At 39.4% G+C, this 23,681-nt stretch overlaps 1 long non-coding RNA gene and 1 other non-coding gene across 2 annotated transcripts; one reads left to right on the top strand and one right to left on the bottom strand.

Annotated features, from left to right (window-relative positions):
- Positions 1-383: 383 nt before the first annotated feature.
- LOC134363578 (uncharacterized) lies at positions 384-14,840 on the top strand. The gene is made up of 3 exons (XR_010021756.1): positions 384-580; positions 6,255-6,409; positions 14,780-14,840. It is a non-coding gene; the product is annotated as an uncharacterized LOC134363578 (long non-coding RNA).
- Positions 14,841-15,225: 385 nt separating this feature from the next.
- On the bottom strand, positions 15,226-15,299 carry TRNAI-AAU (transfer RNA isoleucine (anticodon AAU)). The gene has a single exon. It is a non-coding gene; the product is annotated as a tRNA-Ile (tRNA).
- Between the last annotated feature and the right edge of the window lie 8,382 nt (positions 15,300-23,681).

Below are 23,681 nucleotides of genomic sequence, written 5' to 3'. Positions count from 1 at the left end.
CACCAGGGTAAAAGTGGGGTGGATGGGCATAGAGTTGCCAAATACAACATAGGACACCCAGTTAAATTTGAATTTCAGATAAATAACCAATAAATGTTCAGCATAAGTATATCCCAAATATTGCATGGCCTCTACTTATACCAAACAATTTTTCTTTTTTTTAATCTGAAATTCAGATCTAACTGGGTGTTTTGCATTATTGTTTTTTTTCTAAATCTGGAAGCTGTAATTGGGGAAACTTCTGGAGATGAGCCTGAATGGGCCATCACCATCTTCTCGTAACACTCTCTCTGTGGGATGAGGAAGGGAAGAGCTTCTGGCAGTAGTAGGAGATTCTATTTTCAGCCGGGGCATTAGCACAGTCTGAGAATAGAACAGGGCAAGAGACGGGTGAGGGAAGGAATGTTTTCCAGTATGTGAAGGGGGATCAGCCAGTGGGGACTGGAAACCTGGACTTGATTCCCAGACTTGTTGAAAACTCACCTTGACCTTGGACAAGTCACTAAATCCCTCTATGGCCAAGTTTCTTGTGTGAATCATGCTAGTCCGACACCAGGCTTATTGGGAGGATGAATATGAGGTGAGTAAAACTGCTCTGAAAACCTTAAAAAGCAGCCCTAGAAAGGAAAATTGGAAGTATTGGTACTAGTTCCCTCTCATTCTGAGCCTGCTGAACACGGGACACCTGAGGGGCCTTCGCTACAAACTTTTCAGTGATGAGATCACATTGTTTTTAAACAAAATATCAAGCCACAGTGTTGCTGCTTTTTAAAGTCTATCTCTTGTCCCACCCTGAGCCACACAAACTAGGAAAATTGAGGATGTTTCTGTGAATGAAAGAGTTAAGTATGTCATTAAGTTAAGTCCTGTTTTTTCTCCCCCTCATCACTTATCTGCTGTGACTCTTCAGTGGAATTCACACCAGTTAGATGCAGAATGTGCATCTAAAAAAAGTTAAGTTCTTTTTCTTCTCTCTCTGATAAGATGCAATTGCAGTAGCTAAAGTAAGACTGGTGAATTTATGCCTGTTTCCACATAGAGAACTGGCCAAGGACAAAGGTTTTTTTAAAATGTTGTCTATCAGTTGCTAAGCAGAAAAGGATCCTGTGTAGCTGCAATCTGACAGAGGAATTCTGTGCAATCAGAGGAAGGCAAGCAGCCTGCTCTGCTCATAAGAGGAAGTCATTTTTACACGTCTCGTAGAGATAGAAGAGGCAATCATTTTGCTGTTTGGTTGTTTGCATTGTTTGTGAGTTAACTAGAGAAAAACCTCTGTTAACTAGGAACCAATTATCTGAAATCTTCAAATTCAGCCCCACCTCTAATTCCACTTTTTAGTACTTAGTGCATTGTTTATTGAATACTCAAATATTTGCTGAGTATTTATTTATTTATTTATTTTCCATGGTTGGAATTTTTAAGTTTTATTTCTTGGTTCATTTCAAATGACCTGTATCATGAGAATACAACTGAGAAAGGATGTTTCCTCTTTTCAGACTTAAGAAAAATGGCAGATTTGGGGGTAAACTTGGGTTCTTTCTGTTCTTTTTTTTTGTGTGTGGAGGGGTACAGGGTCTTAAACATTCCTCACTTCACTGTCTCCCACTAGGTCAGTCTCCTCCCCACCCCAGAGGCTTCCAACTAAGAAGTTTGTCCCTAAGGTTTTCTGAATGTACAGTGGGCCCTTCAAGCACGTACCAGGGTCTCTCCCATTGAATGGAGTTCACGTGATCACTGATACATTCCCTGTTGTGATCGGAGTTTTAGGTATAAAAGCAACTTCTACCTCATGGACCCCAAGCCATCAGGACAGCCACCTACTCTCTACTAGAAGGGGTGCTGAATATTTAAAAAATTTTTTTAAAAGACTAATCAAGTGCAGTAGTGAGAAGGGAGAGAGCAGAACAAGGATTTCGATCTGTAGCTGACTGTGAGCAATCAGCTGAGAGAACTCACTGTCTTTGGACCAGCCTTTGCTGAATATTGATTTCATAAAACAGGACACTCTTAGGAAAAAGTCACATTATAAGTTTATTAAAAATAAATAAAACAATTTTAGAGGTTTCCTGAGATGGCTATACATTCAGCTCAGTTTCTTATTTTTATATTTTTTACATTTTAGGTGTAGCAAGAGCATTGCAGACAAGTACAGTGAGATCTTACGTCTGAAACTATGACCGAGGCCTGGCAAGGTTGTCAGTCATCAAAGAAAGATGAATTTATTTTCAGTATATGGTGCTTAATCAGTCAAGGGGAAATGTGTATGTTCAAAATAAAGTATTTATCACAATTAAAGCAATAAAAGTGAAAAAAAAAAATAGGGATCTAGGATGCAGGCTCTTTTCACCAGAAATTTAATTTAAACAATCACATTCACAAAGTATTCTTCATAATCATAGTTTTACCATATGCCAGATAACATTAACTTATCCCACTTCCAAGACAAAAATGTTCTGGCAAAACACTCACTAATGTCATGTCCCATCAGAATTATCTATTGGTAACTCATGGGTTATTTTCCATTGAGTTAGACCCTACTTAGACCCACCTAGAGTTCACTGAGGCTCATTAGATTCCTATGGAGGTGGAACCTTGTTCATCTTGTTCTCCAGGGACTGACACGTAATTGAGTCATAGTAAATATTCGATGGACAAAGGGAATAAACTGGAGTAGAATTTCTTTTTGCGTGTGTGTGGCTGGCTGGTATGGGGATCCGAACCCTTGACCTTGGTGTTATGACACCTCTCTGAAGAGTAATATTTCTTAAACTTGGGTCTTATAGTGAAGGCCTAGAGAGGTTAAGAAAATTCCTTAAGGTCACACAGTAAGTGGTAGAGTGGGGATGCAAACCTAGGACCCCAGGGCCCGTGATCTCAGCTGTTATGTTCAATTGCCTGTTATGGTTAATTGTTATGTTAAATTGCCTCCTGAAATTATATATATGTATACGCACACGCATGTGTGTATGTGTGTGTGTGTACAGGTGGTTTTTGATTTATGATGGTTTGACTTATGATTTTTCACTTTACCATGGGTTTATCCAGACGAAACCCCCTCTAAGCAGAGGAGCATCTGTCTATATATTATGTTAAATGTGCTAGGATTCAGTGGTGTCTCATGAGACCTGGATGCTCAGAGCAGGTCTGGGGAAGGGGCTGAGATTTGAAAGTGTCTTGAAGGATGAGAGGGATTCAACAGGGAGACTGGAAATGGAGTATCTTACGGCGGGGGTGGGGTGGGCGGGACAGGAGAAGCAAGGGGAGGAGGCAGGAAAGTGCGAAGTGCTGCAGGTGGGGCACGAGGGAAAGCTGGAAAGGAAGGCTGGGGAAAGACCTTGTGACCAGTCTGTTTTATTTCCACGTGTGTATACCAGTATTCACGTGTGCCAATGAAAAGTAAGATAGACAACAGCAAGGCATTATCAATAATTATAACATGCTCATCTCTTGAAAGTGTGGGGGAGAATTAAAATTCTTTCCTTAGATAGTTCTTATCTTTGGGTGTGAACCGTGTTAAGTGTTTTCTGTTGCCCTCTGAAGGACAAAATTCCTTTGCATCTATTTTACGCCTGTTAGGCTGTTCTGTAGCACAGGGAGGAATGGAGGGGACTCGAGGCCTGCCCTGGCTGTCTGGGTCCCCCTTGATTTCCTTGGAAACAACACTGAGGTCTGGGCTCCAGCTTTATATTACTTTGGTTAGGGATGCCAGGCTGGCCTTAGCTGTAAGCATTTCCTGTAAACAAGAAAGCAAAACTAATATCCTTAATGGCCAAATTGGAATGGTCGTGAGCTACTTGCCACACTGCCTATCTTTCAAGATCAAAAGCTCTGATTATTGATAACTGTGCACTCCTGGGATTTGAATGAGTTTTGTGTACTTTGGCTCAGGGGTTGGTGGAGAGAAGAGCCTGAGAGCTGTGTCTTAAATCCGTGTAAAATCCACCTCTACCTGAAAATACTTAAAAGTTTTCATCTCCTAAATACGGATTATTATTGCTTTGTCCTCTTCCAAAGACTTCCTTAAAAGGAGTATTTGAGACAACTGACAAAAGAAGAGTTCCATTCTACTCATGTGACCTTGCTCGTTCTTTTTTAACTTTGCAGCATGACTCCTCATGGCATTGTATTTTTATTGCTCTTATTCAATATTGGGTGGTGGTGGTGGCAGGGGAGCGAGGAATTCAGTTTCGCTTCTAAAATTATCTATGCAACCATTTAAATCTGGAGCTAATCAGTGTTGATATGTTAGACATTTATATTGATTTTTTTCCCTTAAAAATTTTTTTTGGGTCTGGGTAATGGTTATTGTACAAAATTCAGAAGATAACTTAGAGTTTATGACAAAAAGGAAGTTTTCCTCTTATTTCCCTAGCTATCCATTTCCTGTTCCTAGAGGCAACCGCTGATTTAAACTTCTACGTGTGTATATATTTTTGGGGGTGTGTGGGTTTGTGTATCCCTTTAAAAATCACACACACACAAACACACGCTCAGTAGCCTCATATACATGCTGTTCTGCACCTTGCTTTTTGCATTTCCGATGTTGGGTATATTACATATAGAGCTACGTAATTCTTTTCAATAGCTACACAGTATTTCACTTAAGCCGTTCTTCGGTCATTTTGTTGCTTCCAGTGAAAATTCTCATACAAACAGCATTTGTTACTAGTGTGAACGTGGCTGTAGGACACATATCTAAACATGGAATTGCTATGCAAAAGAGAATATGCATTAAATGTTTTTGATTCCAATGGCTCCTCCAAAGAAGTTGTATACATTTATATTTCCACCAACAATATACGAAAGCACGTTTCCCTTTTTTCTTACCAACATAGTGTGTCATCAAATTTTATTTATTTTTGGCGGCTGGCCAGTATGGGGATCTGAACGCGTGACCTTGGTGTTATAAGGCTGTGCTCTAACCAACTGAGCTAACTGGCCAGCCCCTGTCATCAAATTTTTAGTATTTGCTAATACGAGAAGTGATAATGGTATCTTATTGTGGTTTAAATTATCATTTTTATTATGAGTAAAATTGAGCAGGTTTGTATATGTATAAAAGACCATTGTATAAACTGTTTTTTTGGTGATTGGCTTTTTAAAAATTGATCTTAGCATTCTTTATACATTAATAAATTATTAGTTTATTTTTTATGTTTGTTGCAAATATTTTCTCATATTTTATCATTTCTCTTTATTTCTTTTTTAAATTCAAATAAATTTATTATTTATTTATTTATTCAAACATAATTGATTGCACATATCTGTGGGGTCCAGTGTTGAATATCAATACAATACAATATATGATGCTTAAATTACTATAATTAGTATATTCAACATTATACAGTGTAATCATTTTTTGTGGCCTCAGTTCTGTTCTTTGCTTTTGAAAATTCAATGAATTTTTGAAATTGTTGTATCTTTTATTTATTTGTTAATTTATTTAGCTCCCACTTATGAGTGAGGACATGCGGCATTTCTCTTTCTGTGCCTGGCGTATGTCACTTAACATAATTTTCTGTAAGTTCATCCATGTTGCTGCAAATGGCAGAATTTCATTCTTTTTCATAGCAGAGTAGTATGCCATTGTGTATATATACCACATTTTCCTCATCCAGTTTTCTGTTGATGGACATTGAGGTTGGTTCTAACTCTTGGCTATTGTAAATAGAGCTATGATAAACATGGGAGTGCAGGTATCCCTTTGACATGATGATTTCCATTCCTTTGGATATATACCAGGTAGTGGGATTGCTGGATCATATGGCAGTTCTATCTGTAGTTGTTTGAGGAAACTCCATACTGTTTTCCAGAATGACTGCACTAACTTACAGTCCCACCAACAGTGTAGGAGGGTCCCCCTTTCTCTGCATCCTTGCCAGCATTTGTTGGCAGATAGTTGTTTATAATAGTCTCTAATGATTCTTTGTATTTCTGTGGAATTGGTTGTAATGTCTCCCTTTTCATTTCTGTTTATGTTATTTGGGTCTTCTCTCTTCTTTTTTTAGTTAGCCATGCTAATGGTTAGACATATTTAGTTTTTCTCAAAAACCAACCTTTTATTTCATTGATCTTTGGTATTGTTTTTTGGGTCTCTATTTCATTTGGTTCTGCTCTGATCTTAATTATTTCTTTCCATCTACCAATTTTGAGTTTGGCTTGGTCTTGTTTTTCTAGTTCTTTGAGGTGTAAGTTGTTTATTTGAAATTTTTCTATTCTTTTGATGTAAGCATTTTTTTTTTTTTTTTTTAAAGATGACCGGTAAGGGGATCTCAACCCTTGGCTTGGTGTTGTCAGCACCACGCTCATCCAGTGAGCCAACCAGCCATCCATATATAGGATCCGAACCTGTGACCTTGCTGTTATCAGCACTGCACTCTCCCGAGTGAGCCGTGGGCCGGCCCTTGATGTAAGCATTTATGGCTATAAGCTTCCTTCTTAGTACTGCTTTTGCAGTATCCCACAGGTTTTGGTATGGTGTGTTTTTATTTTCATTAGTTCAAGAAATTTTTTTATTTCCTGTTTAATTTCTTCTTGGACCCATGTATTGTTTAGGAGCATGTTGTTAAATTTTCATGTGTTTATATAGTCTCCAGAGTTTCATTTGTTATTGATTTCTACTTTTAATCTGTTGTGGTCTGAAAAGATATTTGAAATGATTTCAATTTTTTTGAATTTGTTGAGATTTGGTTTGTGATCTAATATGTGATCTATCTTGGAGAATGTTCCATGTGCTGATGAGAAGAATGTATATTCTGTAGTCATTGGATGAAATGTTCTATAGATATCTGCCAAGTCCAATTGGTCTAAAGTGTGGTTTAAATCCTGTATTTCTCTGTTGATTTGTTGCCTAGATGGTCTGTCCAGTGTTGAGAGAGGTGTGTTCAGGTCCCCAGATATTATTGTATTGGGGTCTATCTCTTTCTTTAGGTCTAATTGTGTTGTCTAACTGAGTCTTCTTGTGTCCCATTGAGTTTCTTTAAGATTGTTACTTGGAATTCTTTTTCAGACATTTCAAGGGTGTCCTGTTTTTTGAGGTCTAGTGTTTGGGAATTAAATTAGAGCATTCCTTTGGTGGTATCATTTGTGTGTGTGTGTGTGTGTTTCTAATATTCCTACATTGATGTCTAGTCACCTGGGAAAATGGTTGCTTCTTATATTACTCTAGGGTGGCTTTTGAGGAGAGATACTCCCTCCTATAGATTTGTTATATACTGCCCATTGGGTGGGGTGTTTTAGTTTTGATTCTGGGTAGACTCGGTAGATTTAGTAGTTCCAGGTAGACTCAGTAGTTCCTGGGATTGCCAGCAGCTATGATATGGCTGGGGCCATGTGCCTGTCTGGGTCTGCATGGGCAGGTGGAGTCGCACCCACAGCCAGGCAATTGGGATCATGTGAGAATCCCAGGGCTGTGCCAGCAGCTGGAAGGCTGGAGCTATGCAGGTGGCTGGTGCCATGCAGGCAGCTGGGAAAGACTCTGTGGGCTATGTGGGCCTTGTGGTAGGGTGTGCCATGCAGGATGAACTCCTGTGGGGGGAGAAGGGCCACAGCTCTGGGAGTAGAGAATGGCACAGGCAACCATGGGTGGGGGTGGGGGCAGGCTGCAGCAGGAGCAGGAGAAGGGTTACCACTGGGAAGTGCTCACGTCTGAGCAGTTCATAAAAGCGTCTTTGTATGAATGGTTTTTCTGGCGACTGGGTTTTTGTTTTGTTTTTTTAATCAATCCTAATCCTAGGCATTCTTTATTAATAAATTATTACTTTATTGTTTATGTTTGTTGCAAATATTTTTCTCATATTTTATCATTTCTCTTTATTTCATTGATATATTATTTTATGTCTTTTGGATGTTGTATCTTACTAAGGCTTCCCTGACTCCGAGATTATTTTAAAAATTCTTCCATGTTTTCTTTTCATAGTTTTATGGTTTCTTCTTCCTTTTTTTCATCATTATTTCTTTGATTTATTTAGAATTTATTTTATTTTGTTGTGTAGAATAAGGTAGGAATCCGTTATCTTTATTTTTATTTTTCAGATGGCTACTCAATTGTCATTATATTATTGATTGGTTAATGTATCTTTTCCTTGCTTATTTGAAAGTCTACCTTTACCATATATTAAATTCCTGCATGAATTTGAATTTATTTCTAGACTATATTCTGTTCCATTGATGATGCCAAGAAAATCTGACAACTTTTAAAGGATTTTTGTAAAATGAGTAGAATTTAATTGAAACCGTATTTCCCATCATTTTAGAAAATTAAAATAATCAAAATTTTAAGTGATTTGATTTTTGATTTGTTAAAATTCCCCAAAGACCTTTAGATGCATTCAATATTTTGACTCCAACCTTCAGTAAAAAATGCATCTATTTTGACTGTTAGTAAAATTTGTGGGTTCCCACGGGAACATTATGCCTGAAATCAAACTATTTCACATTTGTTTTATTAACTCTCTTGTTTGCGGTTTTGTCATTTAATATTTAACATATTTATGTAAAATTACTGTTGTCAGCATTACATGTCTCTGTACTTTATTATTAGAGATGAAACTTTCAAATATGTCTCCATTTACTTTCTTTTCCAAATAAAACATTTTAATATTGTAGTGCAATATACAGAACATAAAATTGACCATTTTTAACTATTTTTAAGCGTGTACAGTTCAGTGGTACTAAGTACATTCACGCTGTTGTGCAGCCATCACCACTAACAGTTTACTTTTTGAAATAAATTTACAGCTTGTCTTTAAAAAGACAGAGCTTAAAATGGTATATCGAGTTCTTGAGAAACAAAAGCCAGTGAGAAATTTGAAGCAGACATGCTCGGCGTCTCTCTAAAACACAAAAGCGTTCTATAAAAGGAATTTGTTTCTTGGCTCTAAGTGCCAATACATTAAATCTGGCCATTTAGAAATTGATCTGAAAGCTGGTTCTTAAATTCTCAGATTCAGCATGAGCTCAGAGACCAAGCCACGACCTCTGGTCTTCCTTATTGTCAGGACGATAGGTCTGGTCAGCACCCTCCACTCAATTTCCTCCACTTTGGAAATCGTCCAAGGCCCAGACATTTTGTTTTTTGATGAGGTCCTCCTAATGTTATTTAGATAAATGGAGAAATGCCTCTTTCACACCTCCTCAGTTCTTGTCTCCTGCCCCTTTCCGCTGCAGGTGTTACTCCCACCAGATGAGCCATTTAATATGCGAATGTCATTTTCTTTTTCTTTTTTTTCTCTTTTGCATGCAGACATATGTCAGAGGAGCTCCGAGAGCAAGGTGCTAGCAGGCCATATTGCTGGGCACTGCCACATAAAATGTATCACCCAGGCCAGACTCTAATGGCCAGCCTCTGAATGGAGAGGCACTACTGAAAATGCAGTGTTTTCCTTCTCTGCCTTGTGGAGGAACAGATGTTAATAAGTGGGGGCAGGAGAGAGTTAATTAAGGAGACTCTTGGCTTCTTGCAGCAGTCAGCGCTCAGGTGGTGCTTGCTCGGAGCCAGATTGGGAGCAGCTGTATAGTTCTTGCCTGAGAGTATTCTGACCCTCTGCGCATCGACCAGGTTGCTTTTCAGCAGATTGCTGCTATAGTAGAAAACGTCAGGGGCGTTATCGTTCCGTTTTCCTGTTGCTGTTGCCTCTTCTTTTGTGCCTTCCTTTTGGCTATGCTTATTTGCATAACGTGTCTCACAAAAGTAAAAAATTGACACATCCTATTAAGGAAAATTATAGGTCATGGCAGATTATCTGTGTTACTGGAATTTATCTTTGCATGAGAAAAGAATGAAGATTTCCCTTTCTCCATCATGCGGAGAGAAGCTGGAAAGAAAAGAAATTTGAATGAGTGCTGATCCCACCGTGAGAGTCATTAAACGTGAGAAACAATGTCAGAGCCGGCCACTTTTTTCTGTAGGTGACTTGAAGCTAAATTGGTCAGTTTTTCTCCTCTGTAAAATGAGAATAATAATAGTACCTTTCTTGAAGATTGTGGTGGAGATTAAAGAAGTTCACAAACAGCGCTCAGAACAGTGCCTGGTTCGGAACAATCTAAGTGCTAGCTATGGACGTAATTATTACTATCATTTCTCAGTCCATCTCTGAATATATTTTGAGACTCTGGCATTTTTGAAAAATCCATGTTTTTCTCCTGTTTGAGCATGGCTTCCACTTGTTCTTATGGGCAAAAGGTACCACGATCCCTGTCTCACCATAAGACAAATCAGCAACTGTATCACTATAAATTATATTTTGATTTGGATCAGAGCTAGAGGTTACATTACTTTTTTTTTCTTTAGTAAATAATGCTTTCATTAAGTGTGTTTGTTCACAGAAAGATATTTTGGGCAGATAAAAAGGGTCCTGGAATCGTAGAGTTGGAAGGTACGTTTGCATTCATTCCTTAAGCTGCCAGGTGCTGCTACTTAGCTGGAAATACTGAAGTGAGCAAGGCGAAGTAGCTCCTGCCCTCAGGGAGCTTTCCTTCTAGAGGGGAAGACAGACAATAAACATGTAAACAAACAGACAAGACAATTTCAATTATAAATATGGGTCAAAAAGAACAAAACAGAACAAAATGTTATCTCATTGGTAAAGAGGGGTGGGATTGGGGACAGGAGCAAGTGGTCTTGGAATATTTCTCTGAAAAGATGACATTTGAGGCCCTAGTTGTGAAAGGGAGAAATCAGCCCTCGGAAGATCTGGGGGAAGAGTGTTCAAATCAGAAGGAAAAACAAGACCAAATCCTAAAGCAGAAACAAGGTTGGTGTGTTTGAAGGATTGAAAGCCTGTATGGACAAAAGGGTAAACTGAGGTTGAAGAGGGTGGCAGAGGAAAGATCTGGTAGGGCCTTCTGTCATGGTTAAGGTATTTGGATTTTATTCTAGATGGAATGTGAGGCCATTCAAGGGCTTTAAGGGGAAGGTCATGAACTAATTTGCATTTTAATTGCTCAAGTGTCTGATTGAGAATGAATTGAAGTGAGGGGCAAAGAGTGGAGCCATGGAGATGGGTTAGGAACCTGGGGCAGGGGTCCTGGTGAGAGAGATGGTAGGGACTTGGCCAGGTCATCATGTGGGAGAGAAGGGCCACTTTGGGGTTGTGTTTTGGACATAGAATCAACATGACACTCCGAGGGTTGGATGTGGGGGTCTTACCTTCCCTCAGTAAGGAAAAGACTCAAGGATGACCCCCATGTGTTTGGCTCCAACGGCTGGATGAACTTTGAGTTCATCTAATCATGTAGTTAGCCAATTCAAATTCTTTAAACCATCAATGTAGGAAAAAAATTGGGATAGTCAGCCTAGTGATGCTATTTTTAATTTTGCTAAGTAAGCTTGTTACAAAAGCATCATCTCCTGCCACCACCATTTCATAGAAGAGAGAAGATCCCAACAATGAAAAAATTGGAAGGAGTAATTTTGAATACTCCCAGAAGTAAGAGCAATCCTTTATGTTCAATAAAGTGAGCTCTAGGAAAAATTCATGAAATTGTTCTTATTTTTTTTATTGTTTTGTCATGGATCAGTAGAGTTTTTTTTTTTTGCCATATCTGGACAGGTATTTGGGAACCGTTGATCTATTTCTTCTTTCCAATGTAGGCAGAAATCCCAGGTCTGGCATCCCTGATAGACCGTCTTCCAGCTTCTGCACGAGTACCCCCCATGAAGGGCTTCACCATCTCACCACGCAGCCCATCTCATTGTGGAAGAGTTCTAATTAATACGGGGCCTCCCTGACACCTCCACGTCCTAGCCCTGCCCTCTGGATATACACAGAGTAAAGCTAATCTCTCCAGCACCACAGTGTTTCACATATCTGAAGATGTCAGTCATATCTGCCTTTCTCAAAAGGCAAACATTTCTTTTCCCTAATTTTAACTAGATTTTACTTGATATGAGTTCAGAGTATATAAACAAACGATGTGTGCAATTAAGCTTGCAAACTACTGCTGCTCTTTAAGTCACACAGTAGGCATTCAATGTATGCTCTGTATCTATCTGTTTCACTGTCAACTCCCACGCCCAGGAAAGAGAAAGTTGGGGGAAAAAATCTCCCCTTAAGCAGATTGAAAGGCTAGGTACCTGAATATTTATTTTGGAATTGAGGCAGGATGAGGAATTTAAATGCACACAGAGATCTTGATCTCATAACCCTCTCCAGCATTAACATTATTTGTTTAAGAGAGACCTGGATTTAGAGGACAAATTAATTCATGTTCTAAGCTTTAGGGCTTTAAAACAATCTGGCCCTGCTCATCGTGATTAATGTCAGAGAGACTATTTCTGACTTAACAGGCATGTAATTTAGAACTAATATTTGTGAAAGCACCTAGCATAGTACCTGGCTATTTGGTAAAGGTTTATTTCTTTTCTTTCCTTTCTCTCCTTCTGACTTCCTCCTTCCCTCTTTCTTTCCTCTTATTTGACTCTGTTAAGGGAGCACTGCTGGGTTCATTGTCTATCTCTATCACGTCAAAGCACAAGCTGAGTTGGTAAATGTCTGGTTCCAACTAGATAGTCTTTGATCTTTACATATTTAATAGCAAAAATATGCCGCATTAGGGCAGCCCTCTAAGAATGCTGTTTCCTAGGTTTTGCACATATTGGACACAAGAATCCTAAATGTAGTAGGTAGGGTTCTCCTAGTTTAGATAATTGTACTTGATAAACAAAGTCATAGGCAGAGGATAAAAAAAAAAAAATCCATGTGTGGAGTATACTTACATTTATAAAGCAAATATATTTCACAGAATCTAGTTCCCTGTAGTTTCACGTTTAGCCTAATTTCTTAAAAGTACATATAAAATACTGACCTTTCAAAAAACAGGAAACTTTCTTTAGGCTAAAGTCTCTGTTGTAAGAAAGAATTGTAGCACAGCAAGGTTGCTGGCTCGAGGACAGACAAGTTACTGACTGATATGTAAAGATACTGGGAAATTGTTGTTGGGAAAGAGAATGTTTGCTAAGATCAAGCTTTTGTTGGTGGGTCGACTTAACCTTTTGCAAATTGCATTGTGGAATGTCACTTTACTTATTACCAGCCTCTGTTGTTAAACTATTACCCCACCTATGTTCTTTTTCTGTAACTTCCTGGTCTGGAAAATAAATGTGGGGAGAGAACCGCAATTCATGGTTAATTTCCCAAGGACTGAATGCCTTGCTCTTGAGCGTTCTGGGAGATTAACCCCTTTGGGGTCTCTCACTGCTTGGAAGAAATGGGCTTTGAGTAATCCTTTGCAGCTCTGTCACCCATGGGAACAGAGGTGGCAATCTGTGTGATGCAAAGCAACCTGATGTAAGAGGCACAGATAGCTCCCATAATGTAATGATGGGTCTTAACTTTTCCTTGTATTTCTGTTTGCTTTTTATCTTTGGATGCTATTAGTTGTGTTTTTAAAGGTGAAAGATGATATCTTCTATGGAGATGATACATTTTGTGAGTAGTGCCTTAAACCTTTTGACTTGAATTCCACTTTGCCTGATGTTAAACTTGAATTCCTTTTTTCTTTTTCTTAGTAATGAATGACCTGGCATGTCTATCTCCAGTATTAATCGTTAATGTTGTTGGGTGCTTTTTGGTGGTGGAGGAGAGAACAGCCTGGCGAAGGTGCAGTGGTAGCCCCAGATGAACCTCTTCTAGGCTCCCCGTACTAGCCAGATGGCAAAAAATAAAATAATAAAAAAAAAATAAATAAACCACCTCTCCTAGGAAAGCTTTCCTGACTCTAGGACGTTCTTCACTCTAGGGCCACTAAATGAATTTCATTCTGCTTGCACTCTATTATCTGTGCATGCACTGTGAATATATTTAACTGTAGACATTCTGCCTCCTGACCTGAAGTTGCGAGCTCCTTATTGATGGGTTTTTTTGTATGCACAGCTCGGGAGGCTGTGGTCTACACTTTGATACATTTTCATGTAGACAGCAATTTCTCTGTTTAATGCTCCAAAGTCCCCAAAACTAACCCCTCCCCTGGGGAATTTACTATTATTTTGTGCTTCCTGTCTGTGTGGAGATGCTAATTCTGTTTACCAAATGCAATGCCAAGTGCATGTTTACCGTTTACAAAACTCTATTGTAGAGAACGGGAAGTCCAGCTAATTACTGATAGGATATTTACCACTTTTTATATTTTTTGTTAAAGTTATTAATAAGCTGCGAGATTTTCTTTTTCCCAATAGTTGATTATGAGCATTTTCAAATATATAGAAAAGTTGAAAATATTTTACAGTAAACACCGTATAATCTAACTAGGTTTTAGATACTGGCCAGAAATAGTCCTTGGGGGCCGGCCCGTGGCACACTCCGGAGAACCAAGGCCATGGGTTCGGATCTCATATAGGGATGGCCGGTTGGCTCACTTGGGAGAGCGTGGTGCTGACAACACCAAGTCAAGGGTTAAGATCCCCTTACTGGTCATCTTTAAAAAAAAAAGAAAAAAGAAAGTAATAGTCCTTAGGTTTTGCTGCCACCAGATGTTAAACATTTCTAGGTATTTGTTTATTTATTTTCCCCCTAAACAATTTATTTATTTATTCATTTTTGATAAAACGTATTTATGGGGTACAGAGTTGACTGTCAGTATTTGTTTATAGTATATGATGATCAAATCAATATTATTAGCATGTTCATCATTACAAATCGTAATTACTCTTTGTGTCCTTTACCCAATTACTTCCTAACCCCCTTCCCTCTCCCCCTTTTCCATCTCTAGAAACTATAGGTCTGTCCTCCCGTTCTGAAAGTTCAACATTTTATTGTGGTCTTTCTTTCTTCATTTGTAGGTATTTGGAAGAAGTCATCATGAATGTGACAAAGACTTAGCTACAGAGAAGTTTATCAATGTTCAAGCATAAAATTGAAAATATGTCAAATTAATCATTGGTTAAATCACTATTTTTCAATCCTGTCTCTTTACATTAGAATCATTTGGGGCTGATGCCTGGGCCCCAGCCCCAGATTCAGCAATAATTAGTCTGTTTTGGAGCCTGGGCAGGTAATTATATTATGCAGCTGGTGTTGAGAACCTCTGGGATAAAGTCTTTTTATGAGTCATTCATATAATGGAATACTGAATAATCATTAAAATAATGCTATGAAAGAATATTTATTGACAAAAATGTTCAAGATATATTGGCTTGTGAAAAAAATAACAGGTTACAGTATACTATATATATATATATATATATATATATATATATATATATATTTTGGGGTTTTTTTTGGTGGCTGGCTGGTACAGGGATTGAACCCTGGACCTTGGCGTTATTAGCACCATGCTCTGACCAACTGAGCTAACCAGTCAGCTGCCCAAAACTAAATTAACATGATTCTAGTTTTATAACAATGAAATTTTATATCTGCCTACAATTACTGAACAGGTGTACAATATTCCAAAAAGTTAACAGTAGTCATCTGTAATTGATTACTTTTTTCCTTCTTATTGCTTACCCGTATTTCCCAGATTTTCTACTATAAGCACACATTTCATTGGTAATAAAAATAAAGATAAGAGTTACTTTAGAAAGATTTTCCATAAAATAAATAAACAAAAAAAGGAAAAGAACAAACAAAGAGGTTTTCCAGGTATTTCTGAAGTTCTTCCAGAACATATCAATTTATTAATGATTCATGTGAAATAGAAACACAGAGTTTACAGAAAGCCTAGAGGACATACTTAAATTATCTAAATGAAGCTTAAGCTATTTAGAAACCAGGCCCCTGTGGTCAGCAGTTCCCAAACCCTGCTAACTCTGGGCCTGACTCTGATTTGAGAGGTTGTGGAGGGCTGGCCAATGAGCTCGCTTGGGACAGTGTGGTGCTGATAACACCAACGTTGAAGATTCAGATCCTTGAATTGGCCAACCTCCAAAAAAAAAAAAAAAGGAGAGAGAGCTCATGGAGGGGCAGGAAGTCGAGATGATTCTGTTGCAGATGACCATAGACTACACCCTTAAAATGCAGCATTGTGTATGCAACTGACTGTTCCTAGGAATACATACCCATGACAGCAAATCTCAAAATAACTTTCACATAGTGTCTCATAATGTTATTATCTTCTATTTAAAATGTAATTTCACAGAAATATGATTCTTATACCTCCCTAAACTTCTCAGCTGGAGTCATTCATTTAACAAATATTTTTGGGTGTGTACCATGTGTGCTATAAAACAGACGTGAGCAAAACAGACGTGGCCCTGCCCGTGGCCCTCGTATGGTGTCCACCAGACTCTCTGCACTTCTTTTTTCTTTTTATTAAATGTATTTTTTCTTAATTGACATTTAATAAATGTATATATTTATAGGGTACATTGTGGTATTCAGGCACATATGTAGGATGTGCGATGATCAAAACAGTGTAATTAGCATATCCAGCACCTCAGACATTCATCCTTTTTTTGTGTTGGGAACATTCAAAATCCTCTCTACTAGCTATTTTAAATTATACGATGAGTTGCTGTTAACTGTAGTCTGTCTACAGTGCTGTAGAATGCTAGAACTTATTCTTCCCATGTAGTTGTAATTTCACATCCATTGATCACTCCCTTCTTAGGCCCCCCTCCACCCTACCCTTGTGAGTCTCTCGTAACCACTATTCTACTCTCTACTTCCATGAGATCAATTTTTTAAGTGAGGACATGCAGTATTTCTTTTTCTGGGCCTGGCTTGTTTCACTTACCATAATTTTCTCTAACCCTATTCATGTTGCCGTGAATGGCACGATTTCTTTTTTTTTTATGGCTAAGTAGTATTCCATTGTGTTGATTTACCATGTTTTCTTATCCAGTCATCCTGCACTTTTCCTGTCACTCCTCTGATGTCGTCTGGTGAATTCTCGTCAGGTTTTCATCATGGCTCTGCTCTCCCTTCATCTGAGAAAAAGGAGTATTAATGCAGTTTGGTTAAAGGGATCGTTTTTATTTGCAGTCAGTCTTCACCTCGGAGTGACCCACTAGGTCAATATTTCTGTGATTTTCCTCTTACATTGCTTCAGAATGTCATATCTTAGCTCAGGCAGATACCCTCAACTGGGTGGCTTACACCACAGACATTTTCTCACCGTTCTGGAGGCTGGAAGTCCAGCAGGGCTCAGTTTCTGGTGAGGGCCTGCTTCCCACGACTGCAGAAGGTTGGAGAGAAGGAGAAAGACAGACAGATAGAGACGAGAGAGAGAGAAAGAGAGAGGGGACAGGAGAGGAGAGGAAGGCTCGGTAGTGTCTTGTCTTCTCTTAAGGGCACTAATCCCATCATGGGGACCCCACCCTTATGACCTCATCTAAACCTGATTACTTCCCAAAGGCCTCACTTCCAAATAGCATCATATTGGGGATTAGGGCTTCAACATATGAATTTGGGGGTGGGGGGGTACAAACATCCAGTTCATGACAGTCAAATCTTTTTTAATTTTTTAAAATTTATTTTTATTTTTTCTTGTTCTATTTTTTCTGTTTTATCTCCCTTTCTCTCTTTTTTTTGTTTATTTTTATTATATATAACAGTCAACTCTTGATAATCAGGTTGAAGTCTACAAACTCTTAGAACCGCTTAAGTAGTCCCATGCCTGTTTATGTAGCATAATTTGCACATGAAATCTTAGGAATATTACTAACATAAACATTGTAAAATAAAACTCATGCCACGTGTATTAGTCTGCTTCTGTTGCTAATAACAAAATACACAGAACTGGGTAATTTATAAAGAAAGCAAAATTTATTGCTTAAAGTTTTGGAGGCTGGGAAGTCCACAAGTCTGGGGAACACATCTGGTGTAGGCTTTCTTCGGTGGTGACAGTGATGGCAGGGTATCACATTGTGGAATGGCAGAGCAGAGAGAGTGGAGAGTGACCTTCCCATTCACTCTCTGTTTAAAGCCCTCAGAACCCCACCCCTGACCACCATTTTTAATCCATTCACTAGGGCATGGTCCTAAAATCCAATCACCTCTTCAAGGCGCCACCTTTCAATTTCCGTAATAGGATTTCCTACCCTCTTAACAGTTTCAGTGGGGGCTAAGTTTTGGAGAGATATTCAACCCAAGGTACCACATAAATTTGACATTTCATTTCAAGAGCAAAGTCATAGGACAGAAGTCCCCAAACTTTCTCAGTTCATGGTATCCTGAGTGTCCCTGGTCTATTTGCTAAGTAGCTAGATCCCAGCAACAGTTTTTAGTAGCCATCTGAAAATAATTACACATGTTAATTGAAAGAAAAATTTATATTTTTATTTTATCCTTAAATAACCACAACTGCTCATAAGCTGTGTGTGCCTGCTGGGCTCTGCAGAACTTCTCATGACTGGAATCAGGTTAGGCACAGCCACCTCCGTTTCCAGGTCCACACTCATTTTTAGGTGGTGCTTGCTTTTTATCAAAGCAACTGCTGAAAACTTAGCTTTGCAAAGGTATGACATCACTGAAAGAAACATAGCTGTCTCATGTTAAAACTGTGAACTGCCTCACGCTAGCAGTTTGCCTGGTGTCTGACAGATTTCAAGTGTCTATCGAAATTTAAAATACCCTGTAAGAGCACTGTGGTGCCCCAGGGTGTCTGGGTGCACAGTTTGAGAACATTATTAATTCTCTGGGGATTCTTGTTCATGTAGGATTACTAGTTCCATGCACGAGCACAAACCGGTACAGACTTGACCATTTAGGGAGCTTGAAAGATAAATCCCTGAACGGGCCTTTTAAAAATGCTGAATGATTCCTAAGCTGCAGGATGTTGCCAGTTTCATGAAGAATTTTTTTTTATTCCTTTTCTCCAAGCTCTTAATATGTCTGGAGAAATAAAACCTGGGATATTGGAGAAGACCGTTTTTGAATTTGGAAGTCTGATAGGTATATAATAACACAATGGAATAAGTTAGAAGACTAACATGGGTGTCTTTGTCTTTAGGGTCTTTGCTGATGTAGAGCTAGGACTGGGTCTGGAGCTCACAGACTCCTCAAGCCTATTGTTCAGACTGGGTCACAAACCCTTCACACGCAGGTCTACGAGCTAGGTAACAGGAAGAAAGGTCCTTGGAGCCTTGGTTGAAGAAAGAGTAGTCTTTATTCAGCACACACACATCTGAGAGCTAGGCAGTCCAAAGAGAAACTCAGAAATTCAACTGCTACTGGCAGAGTCCAAAGAAAAACTGAGCAGCTGCCAGCAAAGTAAACATGCTCTATTTTTAGTTGTGAGCTCTCTGCCGGCCAGCAGTTCAGGGTTGCTGCACCACACACTCTGGAACACACAATAGCAACAAAACTAAAATACATTGGCATGCATGTGCACTAACTCCATCCCCCCAATTTGTTTACAAAGAATGTGCTGCACCACACCCAACTGGACCTGAGGCAAGGGGACCTGATTAAACTATTCTATTTTCCCAACAGCTGCCCTTGTCCCAGAAAAGGAAACTTAGTCACCAAGAACCACATTACACATCACATTAACCAGACATAAGAATGTGCAGCCACCGGCCTTATCTTGTAACTTGGCACACACAGAAGCTGCTGTTCCCTGTGGGGGGTGGCTTCCCCCAGATGGAACAGGCCATGCCCAGGCCCCTCACTGGGTTGGGGCCTTTGTGGCTAGGCTCCCTGCCACTGGAATGGTGCTTGCTGGTGAGTCCCAAGGCTGCTCTTGGGAAGGGTAACGTGGGCGAAGCTGGGGGACCTGGTCTTTGCCATAGGAGACAGCTGGCACAGAGGCTCTGTTTGAGACTGGATGACAGTATAATGTCAGGCTGTACAGAATGGGGAAAGCTTGGTTCTGTGGAGAGAACTCCTCCTGTAGGGGGTCCTGCAAGAGGCCCAGGAGGGGATGTGGTGGTCTGGGACCTCATCACTCTGAAGGGTTTGTTCTGCTGGCCTTTAGGTGGCTTGAGCCTGCTCTCCCCTTTCTCGGCTCCCCAGTCACTCATTGTGCTCTGAGCCCTGCTGGCCTTCCTTCTGTCTCTCTCCAAAAAGCCAAGCTCACTCACTCCCACCTAAGGCTCTTTGTGCTTGCTTTTGCTATAAACTTCTGCCCGTTTTCCTTCTCTTTCTTTTCTTTAAAAATTTTTATTTATTTATTTATAATCAACAAATAATAACTGGTTATATTTATGGGGTACAATGTGATGTTTTGATCTAGGTAAACATTGTAAAAAGATTCAGTCGTGCTAGTTAACATATCCATCACCTCGCCATGTTTTTCTTTGTGGTGAGAACATTAAAAATCTGTTCTTTCAGTGATTTTGAAATATAAGTGTATAATACATTATTACTAACCGTGATCACCACACAGCACAATAGATCACTAAAACATATTCCTCCTGTCTAATTGAGACTTTGTACCTTTTGATCAAAATCTTCCCTTTCCCTGTCTCTCCCTTCCCTGCACCCTCTGGTTATTACCTTTCTACTCTCTGTTTCTATGACTTCGACTTTTTTGACTCCACATATAAGATCATGTGGTATTTGGTTTTTTGTGCCTGGCTTGTTTTACTTATCATAAAGTCCTCTAGTTTCATTGATGCTGTTACTAACGACAGAATTTCCTAATTCCCCCCCCAACTTTTAAAAAATGTATTGAGATTCACATAATATGAAATAACCATTTTAAAGTGACCAATTCAATGACATTTAGTGCATTCACAATGCTGTGCAACCACTACTCATATCTAGTTCCAAAATATTTCCATCGCTCCAAACAAACCCATACCCGTTAAGCAGTTTCTTCTCCAGAATAAGGGTTAATTTTAATTACAATTTTCCCTTGGAATCTGTGGGGGATTGGTTCTGGGACCCCCAAGGATACAAAATCCACAGATGATCAAGTCTCTGTTATACATGAAATTTGCATATAACCTACACACATCCTCGCTTATATTTTAATCCATCTCCAGATTACCTATAATACCTAATGCAATGTAAATGCTATGTAAATAGTTGTTATGCTGTATTGGTTAGGGAACAATGACAAGAAAAAAGTCTGTACATTTCAGTACATACGTAACTCATTTTTCTCCGAATATTTTTAATCTGAGGTTGGTTGAATCCATGGATGCAGAACCACAGATATGGAGGGGCTGACTGTATTGGTTTTCATATCAATCTACATTAAATTAACTATAAGTCTGTCTTCTTAGGGTAACACATCTTTTTGAGACATTTGTGAATTCAAAGAAAATTCAAATCCTCCCAAAATAACTAGTTTTCAAAAATAAACAATAAAAAAAAAAAGTCAGCTTGCAGGTTTCCCTTAGTGCACTTATCAGTGGTCCTGTACCCAAGGGTGGGGTGTCACAATGACTGGGGAGGGGCACTATGGAAAAGTGGGAAGGACTAGATATTTAAAGGATTCCCTTCTTTTTAAAGGATGAATAGTATCCAATTGTGTATATGTATCCCACTTTCTTTATCCATTCATTCATTGATGGACACTTAGGTTGATTCCATATCTTGGCTATTGTGAATAATGCCGCAATAAACATGGAGTATAGATATCTCTTTGATGTGCTGATTTCATTTCGTTTGGATATATACCCAGAAGTGGGATTGCTGAATCATATGGCAATTTTATTTTTAGTTTTTTGAGGAACATCATACTATTTTCCAAAATGGCTTAAACATAAGAACTGAAACTGTAAGCTACGAGAAGAAAACAAGAGAAAAGCTCTGCAGCATTGGTCTGGGCAATGATTTCTTGGATAGGCCTCCAAAAGCACAGACAACAAATGCAAAGATAGACAAATGGGATGGCATCAAACTAAAAGCTTCTAGGGCCGGCCTGTGGCTCACTTGGGAGAGTGTGGTGCTGATAACACCAAGTCAAAGGTTAAAGATCCCCTTACTGGTCATCTTTAAAAAAAAAATCCAAAAAACAAAAACTAAAAACTTCTGCCCAGCAAAGGAAGCAACAGAGTGAAGAGAGAACCCACAGACTGGGAGAAAATATTTGCAACCCATACATCTGATAAGGGACTAATATCCAAAATATATAAGGAACTCAAACAACTCAATAGAAAGAAAACAAAAGTCAATTAAAAAATGTGCAAGGGATCTGAATAGACATTTCTCAAAGGAAGAGATGTGAATGGCCAAGAGATATATGAAAAATGCTCAATAATCCTAATAATCAGGGAAATTCAAGTTAAAAACCACCTGTTAGGACAGCTATTATCAAAAAGACTAACAGTAACAGATGCTGGTGAGGAGGTGGAGAAAAGGAACCTTGTACACTGCTGGTGGAATGGGAATTGGTACAGCCTTCTGCCCCTTTTAAATATTCATGTAGTTGCTTTCATCCTTTCACTCAGATTTTACCTCAAATGTCACTTTCTTAGAGAACCTACCTTGATGCCTCCCATCTCCTTTTTAAAAGTAGTCCTTTAGGCACAAGGTCCTGTTTTCTTGTCTTCAGAGCACTTATTTTTATTTTTATTTATTTTCGTTTTTTTTGGCTGCTGTCCATTAATGAGGATCTGAACCCTTGACCTTGGTATTATACTATGGTGCTTTAACCAAGCAAGCTAACCGGCCAGCCCCAGAGCACTTATTTTGTCCATTAATTTGTTTATTGTCTCTCTTTCTCCAGTAAAATATAAGCAACAGAAGAGCAGAGACCACAACTGTCTCGTTTGATGCTGTATCCCAGGGCCTAGAACATAAAAGATGCTCAATAGATTTTGTTGGATGGAGAGATGGATGAGTGGATGAACTTCTCAGGAGCTGAATCTCCCTAGAAGGGTGTCAAGTCCCATGCTGGGAAGAGAGGCAAGAGAGAATTTGGCTTGAACCATTTCTCAGGGCCCAGAGAACTTCTCCATGATATGGAGTAACACAAGCCACCTTTTCTCCTTAGGTTCAAATATTTTAGGTGAGCGGGCTGCCAGTTGCGAGAACTACCCAGCTGACTTAGTTTGTAAATCCTTATTTGCGATAACCACCTATTGCTCAGTGGGGTGAGTGTGTGTGACTCCAGCTTTGTCAAGATCTCCCCAATGCAGAAAGAAAGGAGGTAAGTAGGGTGTGAGAAACCATCCCAGGTCCTGCCAGGAAGAGAGATGAGCCGGGGTGGAAATCCGAGGTAGGTTGGTGTGGAGACCATCATGCAGGAGCTGTGGTTAGAAGGACAGAAGACCTCTACTGTCCTCTGTGCCTTGGGCTTTATCCAATTGCATCCCTCGGTTACCCTTGTTGGTAGCCATAAGAATAAAAGCAGTCATAAGTAAGAAAAATATATTAGGAAAGGAAGAGAAGGTGGAAAAAAGTAACATAGGGAGAGGTAAAGGGCTAAAGGAATTAATATTAAGAATCATCTAGGGAAAAAAATAAAGAAGAACACGACGAATGGCTAAAAGTTTAAGACATAAAAGAGTATGTTTTGAAAATGAGAGGTGACGTGGCGCGGAGTAGCTGAGGTGGAAAAGGCGGCCACTGGGACTCAGGCAGCCGGAAAACTTGTGGTCCTTCCTCTCGCCATCTCTTAAGGGAGGACTGCTGCTGCTGACCGGTCGTGGGGGGTGACCGCCACTTTGCCCCCGGCAGGAGAGGCTGCCTCATTTACAGACAACAGCTTTAAAGTGTGGAGCAGGAAAAGAACTGATTCTTAGCTGCAAAAGCGAGTCTCGAAACAGGGAACACGGCGCCAGGGCTGCAGTGGATGCAGCCAGGATCCCGGAGGCCGGGGCCGCGCTGAAGGCGGCCAGCTGCCCT

The sequence above is a fragment of the Cynocephalus volans genome, chromosome 15, assembly GCF_027409185.1.
Source record: "Cynocephalus volans isolate mCynVol1 chromosome 15, mCynVol1.pri, whole genome shotgun sequence".
NCBI lineage: Eukaryota > Metazoa > Chordata > Mammalia > Dermoptera > Cynocephalidae > Cynocephalus > Cynocephalus volans.
Note: the sequence above shows the minus strand (reverse complement) of the source record. Positions and strands in the feature narration are given on the sequence as shown.